At 40.6% G+C, this 15,329-nt stretch overlaps 1 long non-coding RNA gene across 2 annotated transcripts in view; it reads left to right on the plus strand.

The window, feature by feature from the left end:
- Positions 1–15,329, plus strand: part of LOC108581127 — a 173,416-nt gene that overhangs the window by 99,363 nt on the left and 58,724 nt on the right. The gene's annotated exons all lie outside the window — the stretch shown is intronic.

Here is a 15,329-nt window from a genome sequence, read left to right on the forward strand (position 1 = left end):
CCTCTCCTCTCCCTATCTTTTCTCTTCTCCTGGGTCTCCCGAAAACGTCGCCAAAGTCTCCATCTGTGGTTGGTGGGGATATTGACAGGAGCCCATTTTATTTTCAAATTATCTGTTCTTTGTGGTAAAAATAAAAACATGCTTTTAGAATTTTCAAGCAATTAAAAAAAGATATAAGGACGAAAGATGATGTCTGGTACAAATTAGAACTCAATAAATATTTGTGGAAGGAAGGAAAGAAAAAAAATCCCTCCAAACTCCACCACTATCAATATTTTGATGAGCATCCTTCTATATATTTATGTGTATTCCAACTACATAACAAACATGATCATACTATATTCATATATAACATATTCATACTGTCTATGCACAATGAATACAGTACAATTGCTACTATAGTTACTATTTACTGCTGTATTTACACAGAATGATTGCTATGTATATGAACATCATACGTTTATATTGTATACACACATATAGTATTTACTACATTACCCGGTACTATACTATACTGTACTATAACATATGCTACAATGTCTTTTTTTTTTTTTTTTTTTTGAGATGGAACCTCGCTCTGTCACCCAGGCTGGGGTGCAGTGGTGCAGTCTTGGCTCACTGCAACCTCTGCCTCCCAGGTTCAAGCAATTCTCCTGCCTCAGCCTTCTGAGTAGCTGGGATTGCAGGCACGCACCACCGTGCCTGGCTAATTTTTGTATTTTTAGTAGAGACAGCCAGGCTGCTCTTGAACTCCTGACCTCAGGTGATCCGCTCGCCACGGCCTCCCAAAGTGCTGGGATTACAGGCATGAGCCGCCGCACCCCACCAGTATATGCTACTAGGCTTTTAGAAAGTGCCAGTAGCATGTTCCTATTGTACTCACATACACGATCATACTGTTTGAGGTGTTTCGCTATCAGCTTGTTTACCATGTCCTGGACATCTTTCCATGTCTATGAATTTTAAAACAAATTCATCCCATTTTAAGGCTGCCAAGTAGCTATTTGTGTGGCTGTGCTATCACTTAACCACTCTAAGACAGCCACTTATGAAACCCCCACCTTAAAGTAAACTCCATACTTTTAATTTTTTTTTTCTCTTGTGACTCTGCCTCTCTGCTGTCTTGTAAGCCATATCCATTCGAGGTCAGAGTTTTCTACTTCCTCAACTGCAAAGCTGTCAGCATCAGAACAAGGGGTGTGCTTTGGCTTGAAGAAAACAGTCCTCTCCTTTCTGCCTTCACCCACCTAATTTGTTTCCACATTTGTTGTTGTTTTTTTTTTTTTGTGGTGGCAATGACTGCATCAGGCTTTAAAAGGATGGTGTCTGGAGATTCATAGCTTTTCAAAAGCTCTTTGTTTTTTTCTGATGAACAGCCAGAACTAAGAAACAGGAAGGCATAGAAAGAACATGGCCTGTCGTGTTCAAAGGGGCCAAATTCTTGTTCGACCTTTGACCTCCCATGAAACAGTTTCCTCATCTGCAAAACTGGGGAGATTATAATGAAGCCGCCTTGCAGTGTTAGTATGAGGATTACAGTAAGTGAGTGCCTGACACACAGAACTCCTCAGCCATGTCAGCTTCTCTTTCTGAGCGTGGAGTGAGGCAGGAGAGGAAAGGTTCTGAAATTAACTATATCTGGGTTTGAATCTGAGCTCAGCCACTTTCTATTTTTTGTTATTTGTTTATTTTAAAAATTCTTTTAATTTTTTTGTTTTTATTTTTATTTTCTGAGACAGAATCTTGCTCTGTCACCTGGGCCAGAGTGCCGTGGCACAATCCCGGCTCACGGCAGCCTCTATCTCCCGGCTCAAGCAATCCCCCCACTTTAGCATCCTGAGTAGCTGGTACTATAGGCATGCACCACCATGCCTGGCTAATTTTTTTTTTTTTTTTTCATTTTTAGTAGAGACAGGGTCTCACTATGTTGCCCCAGTCAGATCTCAAGCTCCTGGTCTCAATCTGTCCTCCCACCTTGGCCTCCCAAAGTGCTGAGATTACAGACAAGAGCTATGGTGCCTGACCCTTTTAAAATTCTTTTGTAGAGACAGAGGTCTCACTTGCTATGCTGCCTAGGCTGGTCTCAAACTCCTGGCCTCAAGTAGTCCTCCAGTTTTGGCCTCCCAAAGTGCTGGGACTACAGGCATGAGTCACCATATGTGGCCTTCAACTTCTCTCCAGATAAGTGACTTAACAACCCTCTAAGTTTCTGTTTTCTTTCTGTAAATTGGAGCTAAAATATTCATGAGACAGCAGAGTCATAAGGCTTATAGATAATGTCTGCAAAGGGCCTGGATCAGGGCACTCAAGTGGGAGCTGCTCTTATGATGCATTAGATTCTGACTCTTACCTCCAGACTTCAGGAAAAGCTTGAACTATCTTTTATTTCACATCTGTGGTCATGTTTTAGATGCCTATTTACATGTAGAACATGTTGGGACAAAATTCAGAAACTTCATTATAATCTTGCCTTTCCTATTTACTTCCTGAAAGACCTTCAGCAAGGCACCCTGGTTCCTACTTTTCTTGTTTCCCTAAATTGTTGACGCTATTTGTAATAAAAACACCACTGAATATATCCTTGGTACTTAACAGCTTACAAAGCATCTTTCATTATCATTATTCTATATGAACTTTCCAGCTGCTGGGCCAAGGTTTACCAGTACACATTTAATACCTCAATATTCTATCAACTTCAGAGCCCCTTTAAAATATGTTTATTTTTCTTTCTTAGAAAGCAAGTTATGGGCAAAGGGGTGAGAGTGGGTGTTAATATTTCCTGGGTTCTTCAGAGTACTTCCTTGTTCACCCAACTAGCATTGTGTAATTGATAGACACATACTAGTTACTGTACTACAATCTGAGGATAAAATAAGATATTGTCATGACTTTCAAAAGTCTCCTTGGCTGGGCATAGTGGCTCACACCTGTAATCCCAGCACTTTGGGAGGCCAAGGCAGGAGGATTGCCTGAGCCCAAGAGTTGGAGACCAGCTTGGGCCCCACCCAGTGAGGCCCCACCTCTACAAAAAAAAAAAAAAAAGAAAAAAGCCGGGTGTGGTGGCACACGCCTGTAGTCCCAGCTAGTTGGGAGGCTGAGGTAGGAGGTTTGCTTGAGGCTGGGAGGTCAAGGCTGCAGTGAGCCATGATCGTGCCACCACACTTCAGCCCGGACAACCGAGCAAGAACCTGTCTAAAAAAAAAAAAAATCTTTTTAAATGGGAAAGATGTACATGTACACTGGAGCATGGAAAATATTCTAATCAAGATGTGCAGGGTAAAGTTGAAATACTAATGAGCAGGTATCTGGCCCTGGGGGTGGAGGCCAGTGTTAGAAAAGGTTTTAGGATAAGCAAAGTTTTGAGTTTATCTTCAATGAAAAGAGTTCATTTCATCCAAATGGGGCTGGCGGGGAGCAGAGGAAATGGGGGTCAGGAAGGGAGTTCGTGGAAGACAGTGCAGTGTGTTTAAAGGCTTGGAGGCAGGCCCCGCTATGGTGTTTTCAGGGGACTCCAAGAAGTCTATAGAGTGGTATGTGGGGGCAAGCAGGAGATGAAACCAAAACCGTCAGCCATGGCCAGAGCTTAGAGAACCTCGTATTCCCTGTTGAAGAATCTGGGCTCTTCTGAGAGCCATGGTGGGTTTTACATGGGGGAATAGGATGGCCCAAGTTGTGTTTCTGGATGGCTGGATTTAAGATGGTGACCCAAAGGCAGGATTTGGGCTGAAGTGGTTTATTTGGGATGTGATCCCAGGAAGCAATGGGAGGGATGGGGAAGTGAGATAGGGAAGGAGAGAAAACCAATGAAGGCTGCACTGTAGTGAAAGCTGCACCACCAGGGCAAGGGAAGCCCTATTCCTCCCTGTTCACACACACAGGCACACATACACGTACACATGCCCTATTGGGTCTGTTTCTCTGGAGAACTCTGAAAAATACAAAAAGTCAATATTCTTTGTATGTAAGTCCTCTGAATACAGAAATGGCCACCTGACACAAGCCTAGACAATCAGAATCCTGCACTGGTTCCTCTGCCCTTTGCATCCTTTAATCTTTCCCACTGGTGCCATCAGAGTCCGCGCTGAGTCTGGCTTTAAAGAGGATTGAAGAATTGGGTTAGAACTCCATCTGATGCTGACCTGGCCTGACCTCCAAACACCGCTTCTCCCACTGCGCCCAAGATTAAGGAACTACCTCCGTGTTTGGGGACAGCTGTCCCACCTACCTGAACGCTCACTGTAGAGGGTTTAACTCTTGTTTTTGTTTCTTCATAATTCATTCTCTCATTCTTTGTCTTGATTCTCCTTCCAGGATGCTCCCTATGCTGTTCTTTTTTTTTTTTTTTCTGAATATATAAGTAATATATTTTCTTTGTTGAAAATTCAGAAAATATGGAAAAGACTTTAGAAGAAAGTAAGTATCACCCATAATCCAACACTAAGCAGTAATAACCACTCTAACATTTAGGTATATTTTCTTCTTTTTTCTATGCATTTATGTGTTTTCTTTAAAAATTAAGATTGTACTATATATATAACTTGTTTTTAAAATGTTTAATTTTTGAACACAGTGTATTTTACATGGCTAAATAATCAAAAGTATAAAACTGTATACAGTGAAAAGTCTTGCTCCCTTCTGATCACATAAATAACTACCATTTACCATTTAAGTTTCCTTAGAGAGATTTTTTTTTAATGTTTTAGAGACGGGGTCTCACTTTGTTGCCCAGGCTGGTCTCAAGTTCCTGGCCTCAAGCAGCCTCCCACCTTGGCTCACAAGGTGCTGGGATTACAGGCATGAGCCACTGTGCCCAGCCCTTCCAGAGAATTTTTATGCTCATTAAAAGCAATTATGAATAATTTTCTTTGCTATACCTGCAAGTTTTTAATATAAATAGCATACCATAGTAACTATTCTGCATCTTGCCTTTTTCACTTAATATATGTTATAATTCATCCAAAATCATTACATAAAGAGCTTCTTCATTCTTTTTTATAGCTGTCATTTTATAATATTCCATTGTATGTATGTACCATCATTTATTTAGCCAGTCCCCTGGTGAATGGATATTTAGATTGTTTCTAATCATTTGCTATTAGTAACAGTGTTTGTATATAGATTATTTTGCCCTTTACTGTAGGATAAATTCCTAGAATTCTTAAAGGGTATGTGCATTTCAATTTTGATAGCTGTTGCTAAATTGTCCTCCAGGAGGTTATATATATAAATGCCCTCACCAGAGGCCAGGTGTAGTGGCTCATACCTGTAGTCCCAGTACTTTGCAGGCATGCTCCCTATGCCATTCTTAGCCCATGTGACTTTAGGCACAGTCTCAGTAATCAGGCAGAATCACGTGACTCAGCCTAGCCAATGAGAGTTCCACTTCCCTATGGCCATGGTGATTGGTACAAAGCTGAGAATGTGATCTAAGCTGCCACAGTCAGAGCCAATGAGGGGAGGCCCCTGGGTTTTCACTGAAACTATTGGAGAACTGGAGTTCTCTTTCTGCTGGGTTTGCCAGGCTAGTGGGGTATAAGGATGAAGCTGCCATCTTGAGAATAAATTCAATCCAGTAGAAAATAAAACTAAAAGATGGGGAGAGAAACTAAAGCTTGATGACATCATTTGAGTACCTGAATTCAATCATACCAGAAAGCAGACAACTCCACCCCTAGACTTTTAAATTATGTGAATCAATAAATTATTTTTATTTCCTTAAACCCACTGAGTTGGGCTTCTGTCTCTTGCAAACATAGAGGTCCTAGCTAAAGTATTAATAAAACTTTTGGGGAATAGCCCTGGTTTTCAGCAGCCTCAGGTTCCCTTTTTCTAGGGGATGAGAATCTGGTATATTGGAATCTTGAACCATCCAAATAATAACCACTACAACCTCAGCAACAACTACCATTTATTGAGTGCTTCCATACATTATATCACTAATTACATTCCTAGGCACTGTTGTTATTAATTATTACTATTACTATTTTGAGACAGAGTCTGAGTCTGTTGCCCAGGCTATAGTACAGCGGCATGATCTCATCTCACTGCAACCTCCGCCTCCCTCATTTTATAAATGAAGAAATTGAGGCTTAGAGAAGTTTAGCAACTTGACCAAGGCCACACAGCTGGTAAATGACTTAACAACCAAACTCAGGTCTGTCTGTCTCCTGACTGCAAGGTTGATCTCACTTTTCATTGCTGTCTTCCTTAGGAATTGAAAACTCCCTGCTGAATGGACAAAGATGTGAGTTGAACTTTGCTAAATACCCATTAAGCATCTGTAGTGTCCCTGCATTACCAAGGTGTTAGGTTAGGTCAACAAACAGACAAGAGAAAGGTCATGCTCTCACTCTGTGCTTTTCTCCCAGCCTATCTACTGGAATACCAGCCTTGCTTGGAGAATGGCCTTTTACCAGATGCTCTCCTCATCTTGGGGTTTCTGTATACAATCTTATTTCCTGCCATAAGTGGAATCTTCATGATGAGGGCTGTAGCAAAGTCTGCCCCATAAAGCATGTGCGCATAAACTCTGTCTCCTGAGCCCCCAGAATCTAGACTATCAGGTGGATTTATCCAAATATCTCAGAAAGCTTTGAAACATTAATCCATTTGCTCCTAAGTCCTGGGTAACCACATACAACAAAAATGGGGAAAGGGCCCTACCTTGTAGCTTTTCAAGATTAAAGATCTTAATAGCATTGAGTGGTGCCCAGCTATTGAGGGGCCATTTAACAGAGCTGCTGCACCAGCAGATGCAGAGTTAAATACCAAGGTTGTGTCCCTAGATCAGTAGTTGCAATCAGAGATGTTAAAACCATTCCAGTCTTTAAAAAAAAAAAAAAAAAATTCCCAGTCAGGCTGGTGTTAATGGTCTGCTAATAGTTTTAATGACTGTTTCTACAAACTTGCAGAATGCTTCTATTGCTCAGTTTGGTTTTAGCTGCCTATTTTGTGTGCTCTGGTTGGGTAAGGGGGAAGATAAGGGTGTGGGAGAATGTACCCCTGGGAAAAATGGGGAAATATTAAATGACTGATTCCCAACTGGTCTCTCAGAGAATGCCTCATGGTTTTCTGAGACCTAGAGATTGAAGAGAAGGGGCTGAGATTCTCCATGTGTGATCTAACGACAACACCAACCTGAGAAAATACACTAGATTCCCCTAGAAATACTTCCAAGAGATGTACTGTAGCTGAATCGGAAGCCTGGATTAGAGACCCATCTCTGACACTGGCTGGCCTCAGACAAATCATTTATTTCCCTGAGCCTTGGTTTCTCCATCTGTTATAATTAAGCTGGATCAGTGGTTCCCAAATTCCATCTTTAGAGTTTCTACGTGAGAGCCACCTGGGGAAAAGGGTGTTATAATACAGATTCCCAGACCCTAGCCTTATTCAGTCAGAATCTACAAGCCAAGGCCTATGAATCTGTATTTTTTGCAGGCTTCCCCAGGGGATTCTTAAGCAAGGCCAGGTTTGGAGACTACCAAACTAGATCAACCCACAGTCCCCTCCCACCTTAGCATTCTCAGAGAACAGTTTGGGGACATATGTTGGGGTTTTCTGTTCTCTGTTGGAAGAGAGTTGCCTTGTTGGCCTCTTGGCTTTCTCTGTCTCACTCCTGACAACTTCTCCCAGTTTCACCCACCTTTAAACAGAAAACATTGTGGGTGCCCTGAAGGGAAATAAAAGCAATGAAGTCTCATGTTTTTGGTTTCAAGAGAGAACTTTACCTTCCGTTCTCACAGTGATTGTTTTATGGGCCCTTAGTAAGACATAATCCAAATCAACTTTCTTAAACCCAGCTACATGGAAACTATGCTGGAGAGTGTATAGGCCCAAAGAAGAACCAAATGAAGAGTCTTTGGGTTATAGAAGAGTCTACAACACAGAGAACTAAATGAAAACTCCATTGTCAGGCTGTTAACTGCAAATGGCACCACAGGTAAACATTTATTGAGCACTTACTCTGGACCAAGAACTTCGCATAAATTATTCCTTTCCATCTTCCCATCCCAAGAAGTAGATGCTATCATTTCACTCCCATTTTACATTTGAGGAAGTTGAGGTACACACAGGCTAAGTTATTTGCTCAAGTTTCCCTTGTTTGTGAAGTGCAGGAGCTGTAATTACAAGCCCAAACGGATGACAAAACAACCCTTTGTGTAAAAATGGATAGTTCATGCATTGTCCAGAAAAGTTTAGAGGGTGTAGACTCCAGCCTTTAATTCCCTTTTTCTAAGAATTGTTGTCCAAGGAAAATAAATGGAACTCGTAATAGCTCATTGTGCTCTTGGCCCTGCCATCTCGCATGTCCGGCATTCCGTTATCCCACCTGGCAGCTGCTCCCTTCACTAAAGGGAACTGGGGACATTAGCAACGGAATATTTTTTTTAATTATAGAAGGGGGATTGTTTAGACTGATCCAAGGGCCATAACATGGAATCACAGAGTGACAGGTTGAGAGCAATTTTGCCAGACCAAGAAAGGACTGATTTCACGATTATTTTGGTAATTCTGCTACCCACCACGTTTAACATAATGCCGAGATTTATAGTGTCATGGGAACTAGGTGGGATTTGATCACTCTTGGCTTCAGTTTACCACCGACCAGAATGCATGCCACATTTATTTAGCATGTCACTTTTGTGCAAAGTCCCAAATGGGGGAGAGCAAAGCATGCTGAGCTGAGAATCCAGGCCTTTGTTCTCTATGTGGATGAGGACAACCACCTTCTACCGTCTTAATCTTAGTTTTTCCATCTGTACAATGGGATGATTGGACTGGAACATTCCCAAACTGTTTTCAACTCTGACATTTGATTTATTTTGATTCCGTTCATCCAACCAATAGTCACAGAGCAGCTGCTCAGTGCCAGGCCTTTAAATGAGAACCTGGGGACACAGTAAAAATATCAATGGCCGTCACACTTGGTTTGTAGGTGGGTGTTTGATAGGACCAAGAAGATGGGAAAGGGAGCAAGACACCCACCTCTGCATTGTGCAACTGCGTGACTTTGGGTGAGCCACTTTACCTCTTTGAGCTTGTTCTTCATGTTATGAGGCTTACAGAAAGAAGTTTCTCAAAGTGTGATCAGATGACTCTCTGGATCAGCAAAACCTGTGGTACTTGTCAACAACTCAAATCCCTGGATCCCAGTTCAGGCCTGATGAATCAGAATCTCTTGGGAGAGGAGGTGGGTATCCATTTCAATAAGGACCCCAAAGTGATTCTTAAATGCATTGACATGTATTTAAGATAATGTGTTAAAGTTTCTCACAATTTTTGAGCAAGGGCTGCATGCACATTTGATGACTTTCATCAACAAATGCACTGGAAAACCTTTGCTTTTCAATCACACTCTACTCCACTGCCCTTGTAGCTTTTCTGTTTGTTTATAAATATGTTTGTGTACATGAACACACACACATATCTATATATTTACACATATATATTAAAGTTGTATTATTGAAGACTTATTATGTACCAGAAATTTTACTTACATGTAAGTGTATTATTGAAATGTGGAATGTGAGCTTCAGAGCTTCACCTTAAGAGCTTGCTTAGGATGATGCGCTTAGCAAGAGATAGAGCCAGATTGTGAACCCAGGTCCATCTGACTCCAAAGCTTGTTTAGACTGCCTCCTGATTTTTCCTAACCAGGGCTACCATAATGACCATCTCCAGGTGGCTCTATTCACATGAACTACAATAGGAACAGTGTCCCTGTAGTGGTACAACAAGGGTGTCCTGCCAACATTGCCAATGCTCTATCCCTCTTCTTACTGTCCTTCCCCCATCTGCAACATCCTCTTTAACTCTTAGCTCAAATCTCTTTACTTCTGGATGGTCTCACCTTATAATCCAGTCCTGGGTGATTATGCCTGTATTTTCTTCTCAGTGCTCATGTGTAGCAACTGTAGTGCTTATGGGGAATGGAGTGAGAGTTATCCCTACCTTCCTTACCCCCAACATTTTTTTGGTTCCAACTCTTTTTTTCTAGTTATTTTCGCTGTATAACAACTGCCCCAATCTTAGTGGCTTAAAACAACAACTGTTTCATTGTAACTTATAATTTTGCAGGTTAGGAATTTGGGCAGGCTCAGCTAGGTGATTCTTCTGTCCCATGCAGTATTAGCAGAGGGCACTTGGGCTGGTCTAGAGCAGAGGTCAGCAAGCTGTGGCCTTCAGGCAAAATCCAATCTGGCATCTGTTTTTGTAAATGAAATTTTATTGAAACACAGCCACACTCATTTATTCATGCATTGTGGCTACTTTCATGCTAGAACAGCAGAGTTGATTGGTCGTGACAGAGATTATATGGCCTTCAAAACTTCAAATATTTACTACATAGCCTTTTACAGAAATAATTTTCTGAACTCTGGTGCCTTGCAGTGACTTGGAGGACCTGGCTAGAACTCAGTTCAGCAAAGACTTAACTGACTGCTTACAGATGGCCTCTCCCAAGCACAGAGACCACAGTGTACTTGAGCTTCTTCCACGGCAGCTGAAGCCTTACAGAAAGAGGAACATTCTTTCTAGAGGCCCATGTGGAACTCAAAAGTCCTTTTATGACTTAGTCTCAGAAGTTTGAGAATGTCCCTTCTGTCACGTTCCATTGGTCAACCAAGTCACTAAAGTCAGTTAAGATTCTAAGGGAAGGAATTAGGTTACATTTCTCAATGAGAGGATTAAGAAAGAATTTGTGGTCAGCTTTAATCTACCACAACTCATTTTTGAAAATCTTTATAAAATTATTGCATCTTCTTTCTTGGCCAGTGGTGATCACAATTGAAATCTTCCTTTGATGATTGAGTACCTGGGGGACACTTGGGGGTCAGCATTTATTCTGCCAATATTGATTGCACTCTTACTAAGTGTCATGCACTCTGTAAGACTCTAGGGATGCAACAACAAACAGGAAAATGTGGCCCTGACCTCATGAAATTGGCAGTCTAGTGAAAGTAGATAAAAGATATCCAGAAATAAAGTTGAAATGCTCTGGCGATAAAGTTGACTATGCCCCGAGCTATCCTTCTGACTAAATTTCTGAATCCAGCTTCATTTATTTTTTTGATCCATTTATTTTTCCTAAAAGTGAAATAGAAGAAAGGAATTCCAGTGAATTGACAGTTTCAGATAATCAGAACTTTGGTTCAATACTTTTCATGTTTATGTGGATGTGATGTTTTGTCATTCATATACTTTGCAATTTACCTTTATTTCAATCTTACTTTTAATTCTACCACATGGATTTTAAATTGTCTCCACGTTTATTACAAGTTCCATGGTGGTGACAGCTATGTTCCTATTTCCCACGGCACCTCAGTCAGGACTCTGAAATAGCAGTGGCTCAATAAATGGTGTAGTACCTACGCAGTTGCAAGTGGAAATACCTTTTGAAAATTGGAATGAGAAGAGATCAATTCCAGGACTCAGTGCCAAGGGTCTAATTAGTGCTTTATAGTTTTTCATTGTCACTGGTTCTAACATGGAAGATTCTCCACATTCCTGTTAGTTGGACCTACAGGTATTTCCTGACAGTCCTGACCTGTTGGCCTACTGGAAGCTGATGTTCCCATGTCATATCCTGATGCCTCAGTGGCTGGGGTCTTAGGGAGAATAGAGGCTTTATTCATCTTTTCCCACATTGATCACATTCTGTCAAATCTCTTCCCCACCGGACCCTTCAATGTTGGATATCAATGGTTTCATTGTAGTGGTAAGCTCTCATTATCTGAAAATTCCTTTCTGCTCACCTTCCTTTTTTCCCCTTAGCTCTGAGAGGTTGAAGTTTCTTTGTGTGTGTGTATTTTTTTCAATCACTCTATTTATATATCCATAAATCTATTTTAATTGAGTATGTCATGCCCAGGAGGTAGCAGGGTTTTTTTCTGTTCTTTTTTAAATTTTAGGGCTTGCTTCAGGGAATTTTAAAACTCCACTTTATTGAGGTATAATTGACCTACAAAAAGTTGTGGATATCTAATGCATATAGCTTGATGAGTTTGGAGATATGTATGTGAAACCACCACCATCTATGCAATAAACATATTCATCACCTGTTAAAATTTCCTCCCATCTTCTTTGTTATATTATTATTGTGATAAGAACACTTAACCTAAGTTTTTGTTCTCACCAAATTAAAAAATATATATTACAATATTGCTAATTGTAGACACTATGCTATATAGTAGTTCTTAAAGACTTACACATCTTGTATATCTAAAACTGTATACTCTTTAATAATTACCTCCCCCATTTTCCATCCATTCCTCCATCCTCCAGCTCAGGCAGCCAGCATTCTACTTTCTGCTTCTAGAAATTTGATTGCTTTAGGTTCTTTGTATAAGTAGGATGATGTAGTATTTGTCCTACTGTGCCTGGCTTTTGTCACTTAGCATAATGTCCTCTAGGTTCACTCATGTTATTGAAAATGGCAGGATTTTCTTCTTTTGCAAGGCTGAATAATATTTCGTTGTGTATCTGTACCACATTTGCTTTATCCATTCTTCTGTCTATGGGCATCTATGTTGCTTCCATGTCTTAGCTATTGTGAATAATGCTGCAATGAACATGAGAATGCAGATTTCTCTTTGAAGTATTGATTGCATTTCTTTTGAGTAATACCTGAAAGTGGGGTTACTGGATCATACAATAGTTCAATTTTTAATTTTTTGAGAAACTTTCATATTGTTTCCATAATGACTGTATCAATGTACATTTCCCTCAGCAGCATACATATTCGCACCAACATTTGTTAGCTTCTGTCTTTTTTATCATAGCCATTGTAAAAGGTGTGAGGTGATATCTCATCCTGGTTTTGATTCTGATTAGTGATATTGAACAGCTTTTCACAAACCTGTTAGCCATTTGAATGTCTTCTCTTGAGAAATGTCTGTTTCAGTCCTTTGCCCACTTTTTAATTAGGTTATCTGATTTTTGTTACACAGGATAGGAATTCCTTATCTATTTTGGATTTTTAACTCTTTATCATATATATGCCTTGCAATTATTTTCTCCCATTCTCTAGGTTGCCTTTGCATTTTGTGGCTTGTTTCCTTTGCTGTGCAGAAGCATCTTAGTTTGATGTAGCCTCAGTTGTCTATTTTTGCTTCTGTTGCCTATACTTTTGGTTAGGAGGCTGCATTTTATGTGAATCTTCTCAATGAATTCTCAGAGCAACTTTATGTGTTAACTCCGTGATTAGGCAAGCACTTGTTCCCCAGAGTCAGAGAGCACAGAATTCCTTTCCTGGTATTACATCTCTGAACTTTGGTTTTCTTTAAAATGGCATAGCATTACTGAGCTGAAAAACTTGTTCTGAGAATTAAGTGAGTTAGAGGCACATAATAAACATCCAACAAATATAGCCTACAATTATTATTTACCACCTTTCTTCTCAATTCGCAGAAAAGGCCACTGAGGCTCAGAAAGGTTAAGTAACTAACTCACAGTCACACAGCTATAAAGAGCAGAGCCAGGAGTTTAACACAATGTAATCTGACTTTAGTCTATTTTCTTTTTTCCCCTCAATGTTACACCAGCTCCTATCATCCAATAATGCACACATGGCCTTTGGTAGCAACCTTATAGATGCAGCGACACTCCTGTTTTATTCCTTATTTTATTTTTTGTCAGGTGAGCGTCTTCCCTCAATAGTACCTTTATTCTCTTTGGTGATTCTTCTAGATGGAGCAAAACAAAACAAAACAAAAAACAAGCACACACAAGCAAACTAAAGAGGGTCCATATTTGCAATCAAGAAAACACTTCACAGATGTCCTTGACTTGGAAAGAGTGCAAAAATCAAAACAGATAAACAATTCTTGGCTAGTAGTGCCCAAGACTTGGAAAGCCAAGATGCTTCCTGAAGACCCAGGATGGATTGGCTTAGCCTCATTCCTGACTACAAGAGTAGCCCCATGTGAGACGTTTCAGCCATGCCTGGAGACCCTCTTTGGAATCCCTACATATGCATGTCTGGGTGGGAACTGGGAGCATCTCAGCTCACAAAATCTGGCAGTTGTGGTTTTAAGATATGTGCGTGCCTAACAGAATTAATCATGACTAACTGCAACCACCAACCTCATTTGCAGAGGCTGTAATGGTATGGAAAGTGTTGAGTTGAACAGCCTTGGGTTCCATTTTGAAAATCTATTTTTTTTTTCTTTTTTAAATCAAGCCAAATGTACACTGAAAGAACTAGCTCAGATGAGAAAATTTAAAACCCCACCATTTCAAATCCCACTAGCTGAGACTTAGGCTCCTACCACCATCTTCTCATTCACTACCTCATTAATCCTCACCACACACTGTTGAAGTCAGCACTCCATTTCAAGGATGAGAAAAGGAAAGTCCAATACGTTGCTTTAATGCATTCAGAAAAAATATCTTCCCAAATGCTTTTCCTATGGAGTAATAGTAAACATTATGGTCACTGAAGAAGTAGCAATCTCAGCCAGGGGCGGTGGCTCACGCCTGTAATCCCAGCACTTTGAGAGGCCGAGGCGGGCGCACTGCCTGAGGTCAAGAGTTTGAGACCAGTCTGGCCAACATGGTGAAACCCCACCTCTACTGAAAATACAAAAAAATTAGCCAGGTATGGTGGCATGCGCCTGTAATCCCAGCTACTCAGGAGACTGAGGCAAGGAAATTGCTTGAACCAGGGAGGTGGATGTTGCAGTGAGCTGAGATTGCGCCACTGCACTCCAGCCTGGGCAACAGTGTGAGACTCCATCTCAAAAAAAAAAAAAGAAGAAGAAGAAGAAGAAGAAGAAGAGGGAACAGTCTCATTACTTTGTTGCATGGTAGCTGTTAAGCAGTAATTGCAGAATAATGTGTTAAGCTCATGGTCCTGAGAGTCTAGTGGCCTTAGGTTGGACACCAGTCTCAGATGTGTGTCCTTGGGCAATTACTTAATTTTTCTGATCTTCACTTTCCTCTTCCGTGAAACGCCATTAATAATTCCTACCTCCTAGGATTATTGGGAGGTTTGAGATTATTTGTGTAAAGCACTTAGCATCATGCTTATGGGAAGCTGCTAATGGAATTTATCTGTTCTTAACATTAGAAACATAGTTGGCAGGGTTATTTGAAAATCATCACAATAACTCTTAACAATAGTAATTCTCATTTATTGATAGTATCATATTCATATAAGGTTTTATAACCTCAGTGCTCACTTGGCCTGGCAAGCACAGAAGCCCGATGGATCTATTTCATTTCTTCTGAATGCTATACTAGGTCAGCAAATCAAGGGACCCCAATTTTTGGCCCGTGCTGCAGGATAAAGAAATAACTCTAGTAGCATAGAATTGCTTAAGCTCTGT

The sequence above is a fragment of the Papio anubis genome, chromosome 9, assembly GCF_008728515.1.
Source record: "Papio anubis isolate 15944 chromosome 9, Panubis1.0, whole genome shotgun sequence".
Lineage (NCBI taxonomy): Eukaryota > Metazoa > Chordata > Mammalia > Primates > Cercopithecidae > Papio > Papio anubis.